The following is a 9,996-nucleotide window of genomic DNA, read 5'->3' on the forward strand; positions in this document are numbered from 1 at the left end:
GTTGCTGTTCAATATACTGTCCACAGGACAGTTCTGAACACAATTTCACTTTAAAAACTATTTTTAAGGTTTTTAAAAATCAAGCATAGGGCCTCCCTCTGGCCTAATAGTTTGTAAATGTAATGGTTAAATCTTAAAATTAGACCTGCCTACGTTTTTGGAAATAAATCCTTCATAAAGATGTAGATTAGAGTTTAAATGAAAATGTTTGATCCGTTTACTATTATTCTTTTCGTTGTGCTTGGTATCCTGTATAGAAATGTAAGGCTGTTATGTTTACATGGGTTGTGTTAATAATGAATTAGGATCAGTTAAGAACTGTACTGGTGCCACTGCATTACATTTTAGTAGTGTTGGTGCACCATGTACTGAGGCTGTTGGTATTTAATGCAGTCATCTGGGTTTAAATCACTCTCTGTCTGCCTGTTTTTTGTATAATTATATTCAATAAAGGCCACTGGTGTACCATTACAAAGAAATAAAGTTCAGATCTGTATTAAGATATGTGGTAGAGAAAGCTTTAATGTTGGAGCAAGACATTAAGCTTTTATCCAGCAACAGGGTTAATGCTAAAGTCAAACTTGCTCGCAAGTTGAGCTTTTTAACACTGAGGCAGCCATTGAACGAATGGCAAATCTTAACTATTGGTACCAAAAAGGCTTTCATGCCACCTTGTTAAAATTGATTTAAAAAGTTTGTACCCAACTTTAGCTAACCTAGCAATTGCGCTATTGCTAACTTCAAACTTGCTAGCTGGTTAACCTTAACCCCGAGACAGTTGCTGTTAATCATTGACTGTCTTAGCTGTGGTTGTCAAAATAAAAAAGGTTTTGGTGCTGAATTGTTAAAATAGATTTGAAATGTTTGCATCAAGCCTTAGTTATGTTAGCTGCAGCACTAATGTGAAAGTCAGTATGGCTCTGTTGGTATCCAGCTTTAACTAGTTTAGCATCAGTGGATTTAAAAAAATTCATACATGCTAACAAGCTGAGTTTCTTATCTGCCTTCAGGCAGTTGCTGCCAATGAACGACACATCTTAGGTGTGGTGGTGAAGGAAAACATTTACATGCACCTTGTTTGAATATATACAGTTTGTATCCAGCTAGTTTAGCATCAGGATTTATTTCCGGCTTTCAACCAGCTTAGCATCAGCACTAATGCAAAAGTGACTTACTAGCAAGTTGAGATTTTTAACTCTTTGGCAATCTTTGTGAATGATCTAAGTTGTGTTTGTGTGGGAAAACCTTTACATCCCACCTTGTTAAAATAGGCTGACTGAAGTTTGTATCCAGTTTTAATTACATTAGCATCAGAGCTAATGCTAAAGTCAAACCTGCTGGCAACCTTTAGGCAGTCGTTGCTGATGAAAAGCACATCTTAGTTATGGTTATCAGGGAAACCTCGTGCTGTTTCAGTATGCAGTATATACTTTAAGCAGTCATATTTTAAAGGGGTAGACATTTTTACAAGTTTACTTTAACATCTTTTAGCTGTTAGAAATATTGATTAAAATATATCCAAATAAAATATGAACAGATTATTACATTAATTTTATTTATTTAATTCTAACAGTTGGTTTTATCAGTGTGTACCAGCAAATATACCCATAATAGTCACCATCAAAGTGTGTAACTGTCTACCTGTGAGGCCTGCATTGCTAAATAATGAGTCGGTGACTCTCACGCACACACATGCACAGACTGTAATTAGGCAGTTGGCAGTGAGGAAAATGCTGTGATTACTCAATAAGTGACTCGAGCAGTTAAGTAGCACCCTGGAGGTGAGGCCGTGGCCTCTTCTCTCCTGTGTAAATAGGTGGAAGGATTATTTGGGCAGCTCTGGGGGTGGAGGTGTGTGTCTGTGGCCAGGACCTGTCTGGTGGTCACCTCTGCAGTGTAAATAGTTATTCCTAAATAACAGAATGGCTCACACCTCACCAAGTGCCAGTTTACGGTGACACCTTAAAGTTGTTTTTTTTTTGCTGTTTGATTTGGCTTACAAAATAAATAGGAAAAATTGAATCCAGAATTAAACTCATGATATATCGTGATATATCTTCACTTCAGTGTTTCCACAATCTATCCAGGTTCATCACAGAGAAGCAGAGCTGGTGGTATTAGCAGCTAAGGCCTTTTTCCGCCTGTTGAAGTGCAGAGAAGTGCTCTTTGAGCAGTGTGCCGTCCAGACTCTGCAGAATCAATCAGGAGGCTTTTCTGAGCTTGACGTTGGGCAGCTCAACAGGATAGAAAGCCCTTTGTTAAGTCAAAGCAGTTTTTTTCTAACTCAGTACAGAGCACCAGAGTCTGAATTCATGTCGACAAAGCAAACACTCAAGCAGCCATCCTTCCAAGATGGTAAAAAAAGCCAGCAAACAATGCAAGTATATTTACTGCATAAAGTTTCCACCACTATGGATATGTATCCCCTTCAAAACATGGCAGCAGATGAGGATGAGGTCATCCTCTCATCACTAGAGCTATTATGAGGAATGGATGCTTATTTCCCCCTTTGAAGCAGCCCCCCTTTAAGTGTGTTTAACACAGATGTCACAGTTTCCAATCGGCAGTAAAATAAAGATGTTTTGATTACGCAGGTCTCGGAGATTACCAACATAAACAGGTCTGGAGCATAGATCATCATTTCAGGAGAAGGCATCATCCCTTGTTTTCTACTTTGTCCAAACTCAGCAGCTCTTTTTGGCTTAGTGCTGATGAGAATCGGACGTTCAGCTTCCAGTTTTGAATCTGGGCATAAACACAATGGCTAAAGACAAATTTCCTTTCTCCAAGGCTGGCTACATTCCAGACTTCCAGGTAGCACCACACAACAGCCATTTTAGACCTCCAAGAATATGGTCTGATTTGGTGATTTTGATTATTTCTGAATAACCAAAACACAGATGTTATAGGATGAACCCCTTTGCAAATAATGACAAAACTCTTCAAAGTAAAGAATCTATCTAAAATTAATCTTTAACCCCTCAGCAACATGGAAATCCTGTCAATTCACTCTATGTATAAAAAAGTAAGAAAACAGGACTCTTTGTTCCCCAAAACAGCCAAATGTTTCACTTAAGATGGCCCTACAGTTTCCTCAAAGAATCTCTATGTATGACTTTCATAAACATTGATACATACACAAAAAGTAAGCGAGCAGACAGTCAATGTTGAGGTGGAAAGTCAGATACATAGCTATAAAATGCCATGTGGAGTTCCTCAAGGCTCCATTCTCAGCCCAATTTTATTCAATGTCTACAATGTCCTGCAAAATTACTCATACTTCCTATACTTTATTACATTTAGTTAAAACCACAAACTTGAATGTACTTTGTTGGTATTCTATGTGTTAGCTCAACAAAAAGTAGTGTATAAGTGGAAAAACAAATATTAGGCTTTTTGGAGTAGTACAGATCTACACCTCAAGTGGGAAAGAATAGAGACAGCAAGTGGAAGAAGGTGCTCTGGTGCCTAATGGTGTGTGTTGGAAAATTAACACTGTGGATAACCCTAAAGACATCATCCCCACAGTGACTCATTGTAGAGGCAGCATCATGCTGTGGGGATGCTTTTTTTCAGCGGGGACAGGGAAACTGGTGAGAGTTGATTGGAAGATAGATGGAACTAAATACAGATTGCAATAAGTTGAGACTGATGCGAATGTTCACCTACCAGCAGGACAACGACCCTAAACATAAAGCCAAAGCTACAATGGAATGGTTTAGTCCTCGCAAATCAGTCCTCGCAGATGCTTTCCATGCAATCTGACCGATGTTGAGATATTTTACAAAGAAGAATAGAAAATAAATTAATCTTCAGATCCGCAAAGCTAGTCGAGACAGACCATAAAAAACCTGTAGCTTTAATAGCAACTAAAGGTGACTACATGGTATTGTCTCTGAGGGGCTGAAGATGGATTGTTTACAAAAGATATTAAAACCATATATTTCCCAACAACTTCACAATTCTGTACTACTTCGTATTGGTCTATCACATAAAATCTCAAAAATACAATAAAGTTTGTGGTCATAACATGACAAAATGTGGAGAAGTTTAAAAGGTATAAATACTGTTGGAAGGCACTGAATTGAATTGAATTTATTTATTTGTGTAGGGACAAATGGTAAGTTAACAAATACCATACACATATAGCCTAAGCTAATTTGAAATGTCTGTCCCCAGTTTTTAGTTACATAAAACAATAAATACATGGAACAAAAAGAATTAAATACAAAACAAATGAAAACACAAAACTCATTAAAGCCAATCAGAACAGTAATGACTACATAGTTGTCCCCTCTTAGGAAGCTGGTTGAGCTTTAACCTAAACTGATACCAGTTGGAGTACAGTTTCAGTTCTGCAGGATGGTAGCTCCACAGTTTGTCCCAGAGAAGGAACTTTACAATTCCCACTGGATGCTCTACAGGTGACTGAACCTGAATTCTGAAGAGGAACTAAAAGGTCACTGAGCACCCTTGGAGCTGTGCCATGTAATTATCTACATGTACATTTAAGATTTGAAAACTTTCATCAAATTTAACTTTCTGAAAGATAGCAGTTATGTGATGTAGCAGGGTTCCTTTTCAGGATCCTAATCACTCGGGTATAACTTCAGTCAGTCTGAGATTTTCACCTGCTGTAATAAAATATAATATGAGTATTTACACATACAACATATTGGGCAGATCGTAAACAAGTTTCTGGCAGAGACTGACTCAGATGTAAATCCTTCAGTAAAGTTTCATTTGTACCTTTAGGTGAATCTGGTAAATCTATTTTGGAGGAGGAGAAAAGTCAAATTTAAGTCTATTATTAAACAACACAAACTTTTAGACCCCTAGACATTATTGCTAGTTTTTGTTCCTTTTGTGCATAATTTACCGAGGCAACAGAGAATTGAAAATGTGCAGCAGGAGGTGGGAAACCTAGAAACCAATGGGTACTCCAGGATTTGGTCCTTTAGCTGTTTATGTCCATGGGTATGGAGGCCTTTAACAATTAACCGTCTTTGCTTTCTCCTCTATAAGAGTTTAAGCCCTAAATATTTACTCCAGAATGAGGTTTCCATATCTGTTTATCCCTTCAATCCACCTGTATCTATAGATGATAAAAACTAATCCAAGAGGAAAAGGTCTGCTTTGTATTCAGAATCACCTTCAGGTGGGATAAGTAAATGGTGCTCGAATATCTCGGCCCACTGAGAGTTCCGCTGTAAGCGCAAGTGTGTTTGGTGCATCATTATGTGAAATTAGTTTTTTAAATCAGTCAATCTAAAGAAACGCTTTATACATGTTTACGTTTTGTAAGCATAAAAAATATTTCCTGTCCATCTCTGACATCTGGATTCTAAAAACACACACAACTGAACAAACTTGGAAACAGACAAGACCCGGAGGCTTACAGCACTCAAAGACCTTTCTGCTCTTATCGTGGAAAACTGTTCAACCCCCTTCCCTTACCTTCACCTCAGTCTGCTTTTGGGCCAGTAAAATCAGAGAAGTCCCATGGCTGCTCTGGGGTGACTAAACTGGGCAGTTTGGTTGTTGCAGAAAGAACAATGAACAAAACTATGCAACATTTAAAAATGAATTGCTAGTAATTATATTGGATCTCAAGGAGTCCATAAATTTGAAAATTCTGTCTGCCAACTTTCAGAAACAGTGTTGACCTGATGATGAACAAACAAGCCAGATTACGAGGAAGGAGGGTGGTGATAGACTGAGTTGCGGGATGTGTCCTCTGTGGAGTCAAGACTTACTCCATTGTTTCTTAACCTTGTTTCACCACAGATACCTTGGTGTGTCTACTGAGGGCTTTGTGAGATCATATTGTTATTTTGTCTTGTTTGGTTGAGTCTAGGCAACCAGAGGACTTGGTTAGAATTAACAAAGAATTTTTCTAAAACAGAAGAAAAAAAAGGTGGATGTTCCTTAACGTTACTGTCGGCCATGTTTTCTTTTCAGGGTCTGGCAAAGCATGTTTGGACAGTTAAACCGTAACGGGTGTATGACCTATAAATTAAATACCTTTTCGTTCTATCTAGTCAGAGGGTTCAGGTAAAGATTGGAGTGGAAAGGTTGCACATCTCAGATTTCTCTGTGTAAATTCACTGTTGTGAGAGTAATCTCTGTGGAGGTGGTGAGGATTTCCAGTCTGGTCGCTGGGGTACAGTTCAGCCATCAGAAAAAGACATGATGGCCAGCATAACATTTCTGGAAAATTAAACAACAGGCAACCACGACTTTCTATCTGAAGTTATTTTACAGTTTCATAAAAACATGCCCAGCAACATGTCTTTTTGTCTGTTTTTTTTAATAAACAGAAAGTATTCATTTATTAAGTAAAAGTAGTTTTTATTTAATTGTAATATTTTATATAAAAAATTAAATAAAATGAGCCAGAAAGTCCCTTCAGATTTGCGCACGTTTTTCAATGGACATCTGCCCAAGAGGGCACACAGTTACAAAATAAACACTAAAATTAACATCAAAATACATAAACAAAGTAAAACAGTTTGAGTCAAAATTAAACACGTTCAGGGTCCAGCTAAAGAGTTAGCTATCTTCAGTTACAAATGTCTTTAAATAAGCTTTAAACTCTCCAAGAGAGACAAAAGCATTAAGCTTTGGTGTCATCTGAAGATCATTCTATTAGAAAACTCAAATTGTTTGAGTACTCTAAAATGAAGCTAAGTATTGTAATATCTTAAGTGTCTTAAGTATTGTAAACAAACATATTAAGATCATACCTAAATAAGATGGTAGTTTGCTGAGTATACCGTTGTACATAAAAATAAATAATTAATTCTGCTGTCTACTGAAGCCTTACGAGGGTCAAGAAATCTGACCATAAAGTGAACAGTTGTATTTCAGTACGATGAATCAGGAATAACATGTAAGAAATAGAGACATTCACAGCAGAGACCCAAGACGGTGGCATGCATATAAATCATGTCCTTAGGTCGATACCCCCTTAACAAAATCTTTGAAAGAAATCTTTGAAAGAAATCTTTGAAAGAAGGAAAAATGGACAAATAAGCCCTTAAGAACGAATGAAACAAATGTGAGAACAAGATAACTGATTGCTGTTCAGTTCTACACTAATTTGCAGGTCTAAACAACACGTTTTTAAAGGAATTCTTCAGCTTATTCAGATTCAGTGTTTGGTAAATTAGGTGATGTTTATGTGTAACACTGAAATAAATAAGAAATGCACAATTTAAATAATAAATAAATGCTTTTAAATGCAGAAACCTTAATGCTACTGGGTTCGAATTCTACTTCAATGCTGTGTGGCAAGATAAGCCCCATCATAGCTTTTTGAGACATTATTACGTCTGATCTTCATTAGTGTGTTCTGCATCACCTCTCACGTCTGAAACAGGAGAACTAAAACAAGACATGATTTAGAAATAATTTAACTTAACATTATGGGTAATTTAGGCAAAACATAAGGCATAATAAGTTTACTCAAAGGCTCATGGTAAACAATTTCAACATAAAAATAAAAATCTAAATATATAACATGACTTGAATATAAAACAATCTTAAAAAAAAAACAAGTATAAAGTTAAAATAAAACAATATTAAATTCAGTCTTTATTCAAAATGAAATAAAATTTGCCATCACATTAATTTATAATTTGTTTTGTTTTTATTTTTTGGTAATCAAGGTCAAAACTTGACTTTCAGTTTTAACTTTTCTTATTTAGTCCTTTTAAATGTCTGCATTTTATTTCAAATAAACCCTCTTTATGACCCTTAACGAGCTCCATACCTTTTGGCACCAGGACTATTTTCGACCAGGTTTGATACATGTCTATATAAATCAAGTAACAGCCGACTGGAAAAACAGCCTCACTCAGACAGAGAATGGAAAGTAGAGTGGAGAGTTGACAAAAAAGAGAGAGAGAGTATGTTACCCACCCAGCCTCTGACCTACAGGTCCCTTTGTATTCCCCTGACACAGAGATTTATTATGCAAACAGCACCGTTCCCAAAAATACATATTGAAACAATTTTTGGACAAACACGGGAGACTGAGTGAGCGTCCTTTGCTGTCACAGGAGTTTGAAGCTCAAGGTGGGCCAATGAGGCGGCGAAGAGAGCAGCAAGTGCATTAGTAGTCTCGCTTCAGGAGCGCTGAAAAGGTAAAGCAGGCTGAGGCGGCTAGATGGGCCGTCACAAGGAGAAGGTCTGTCAAAAGAGAAACAAAAAGAAGAGGGAAATGATTAAAAAGCTGCCACAGACTCCCTGCACACCAGTGTACCAGCTTGCAAGCAGCCAAAGAGATATGAGCTCATTTGTGCTTACATGGACTGATACTTCATCACTAAAGGTTATGAGGTCATGCACTTACGGGGTTACACGCCGAGCTATACGTCCAAATGATTCTGTTACCTGTTCCTCAGGTGTGACTGGCTGTTGTATTTGTAGGGCGAGTAACTGTGATGCTTCATTTCAAAGACTGGATTTGCCAAGCTATGCTGACTAGAAAAAGACAAGCTAGCCGACACAGTGACAAAAAGAAAGCATATAAGTATACACGGTTCTCACGAGATTCTAAAAAAATGTACCGTGACTCACTGCATACCTGTACACCGTCCTTTTGCGTTACTGGTTTTGTTTTTTTCTGGGAGAAATATGTGAACGGAAAGCTTCGAGAGTAGTTTTAGATATTCCAGGCTGCCCAGTGACACCACGCCCTCCGTGTGTTTCTGTCTGACTTTGCAAGAAAAAATGACTGTACTGGTTCATGGAACAGGAATGTTGACATGGTCAATGTTTTCATGAGATCTATGGTTAGGAGAGTTTCAACCTCCAATATGTAACTATTGTTCCATTGCAGTGAGATGCAAAAGATGTCTGTTAAGTTAGGCGCTTCGACGCAATGGATATTGTAATAACTTATGTTGGTTATTTATTAGCAACTACTTCCTTATAATGTGGCTCAGATAGAGATGGGTGGACTTACATCCAAGTCTGAGTGTACATCTAATAGCTATTTGAAAATGAATTTTAGTGCATTAGCTTTGGGTTTTAATTGGTGTTTCAGTCATCTTTTGGTTTGTTTTTCTGAACTTGGTTAAACGTTACGTGTTTAGGTCCAGCCCTGACTTGAAAATCAATGGTTTCCAATTTAATTTAATACATTATAATTCTAACTTTTAATACAGGTAAGTATGGCTGAAATAACCACAAACATGTTCTGTAATTTATGTGAAAGACGATTTTACTCTCTGATTTAATTACAGGCCAATAAAAGAGAGATTTTAATTAAAGACGAGCACCAACCTTGTAGTGTTTTGAAAGTGGCAGCAGAACTAGAGGCAGTGCTAGTAAACCACATTTCAGTTAAACTTTCAGAAAGCAGGGAAATATGTGAATAAAAGCAGCTGGAATTTAGCTATATCATTGTAATACAGTTTATGTGAGCAAAGAGAACAGAAGATAATTAAACATGTAAATAAGCAGGGAGAGGATAATCAATATGCTAACTTGTGAGTGATGTCATGATCTATATATATATATTATTATATATTATTACAGACAAAATATGATTAAAGAATCAGAACTATGCTGGAGCTGTGGACTTACAGACCCATTCAATACATTAGAATATTATTGAATCGTCCATTTATTTCAGTAACTCAATTCACTAAGTGAAGCACATTATATAGATTACACAAAACTGATGTTTTCAAGCCTTTATTTGTGTTAATTATGATGATTTACTGCTTACAGCTAATGACAACATGACATTTTTTATTAGAATATTACATCAGACCAATAGAAAACACTTCCATACAGAAATGCAAACTTAATGACAAGTATGTTTAATATCTGCTTAAAGGTTGTTTTTGTCGAAAGTTGGTTTTAATCTGACAAAGGAGCCTCATCGTAACACATATTCTAATTTATTGGATATGAGTTCAGTTCAGGATGTTAAGACTCTGAACAATGAACAGGAAATATTTTTTATTTTTACCTGGATGAACT

This window comes from Girardinichthys multiradiatus, chromosome 11 (assembly GCF_021462225.1).
Source record: "Girardinichthys multiradiatus isolate DD_20200921_A chromosome 11, DD_fGirMul_XY1, whole genome shotgun sequence".
NCBI lineage: Eukaryota > Metazoa > Chordata > Actinopteri > Cyprinodontiformes > Goodeidae > Girardinichthys > Girardinichthys multiradiatus.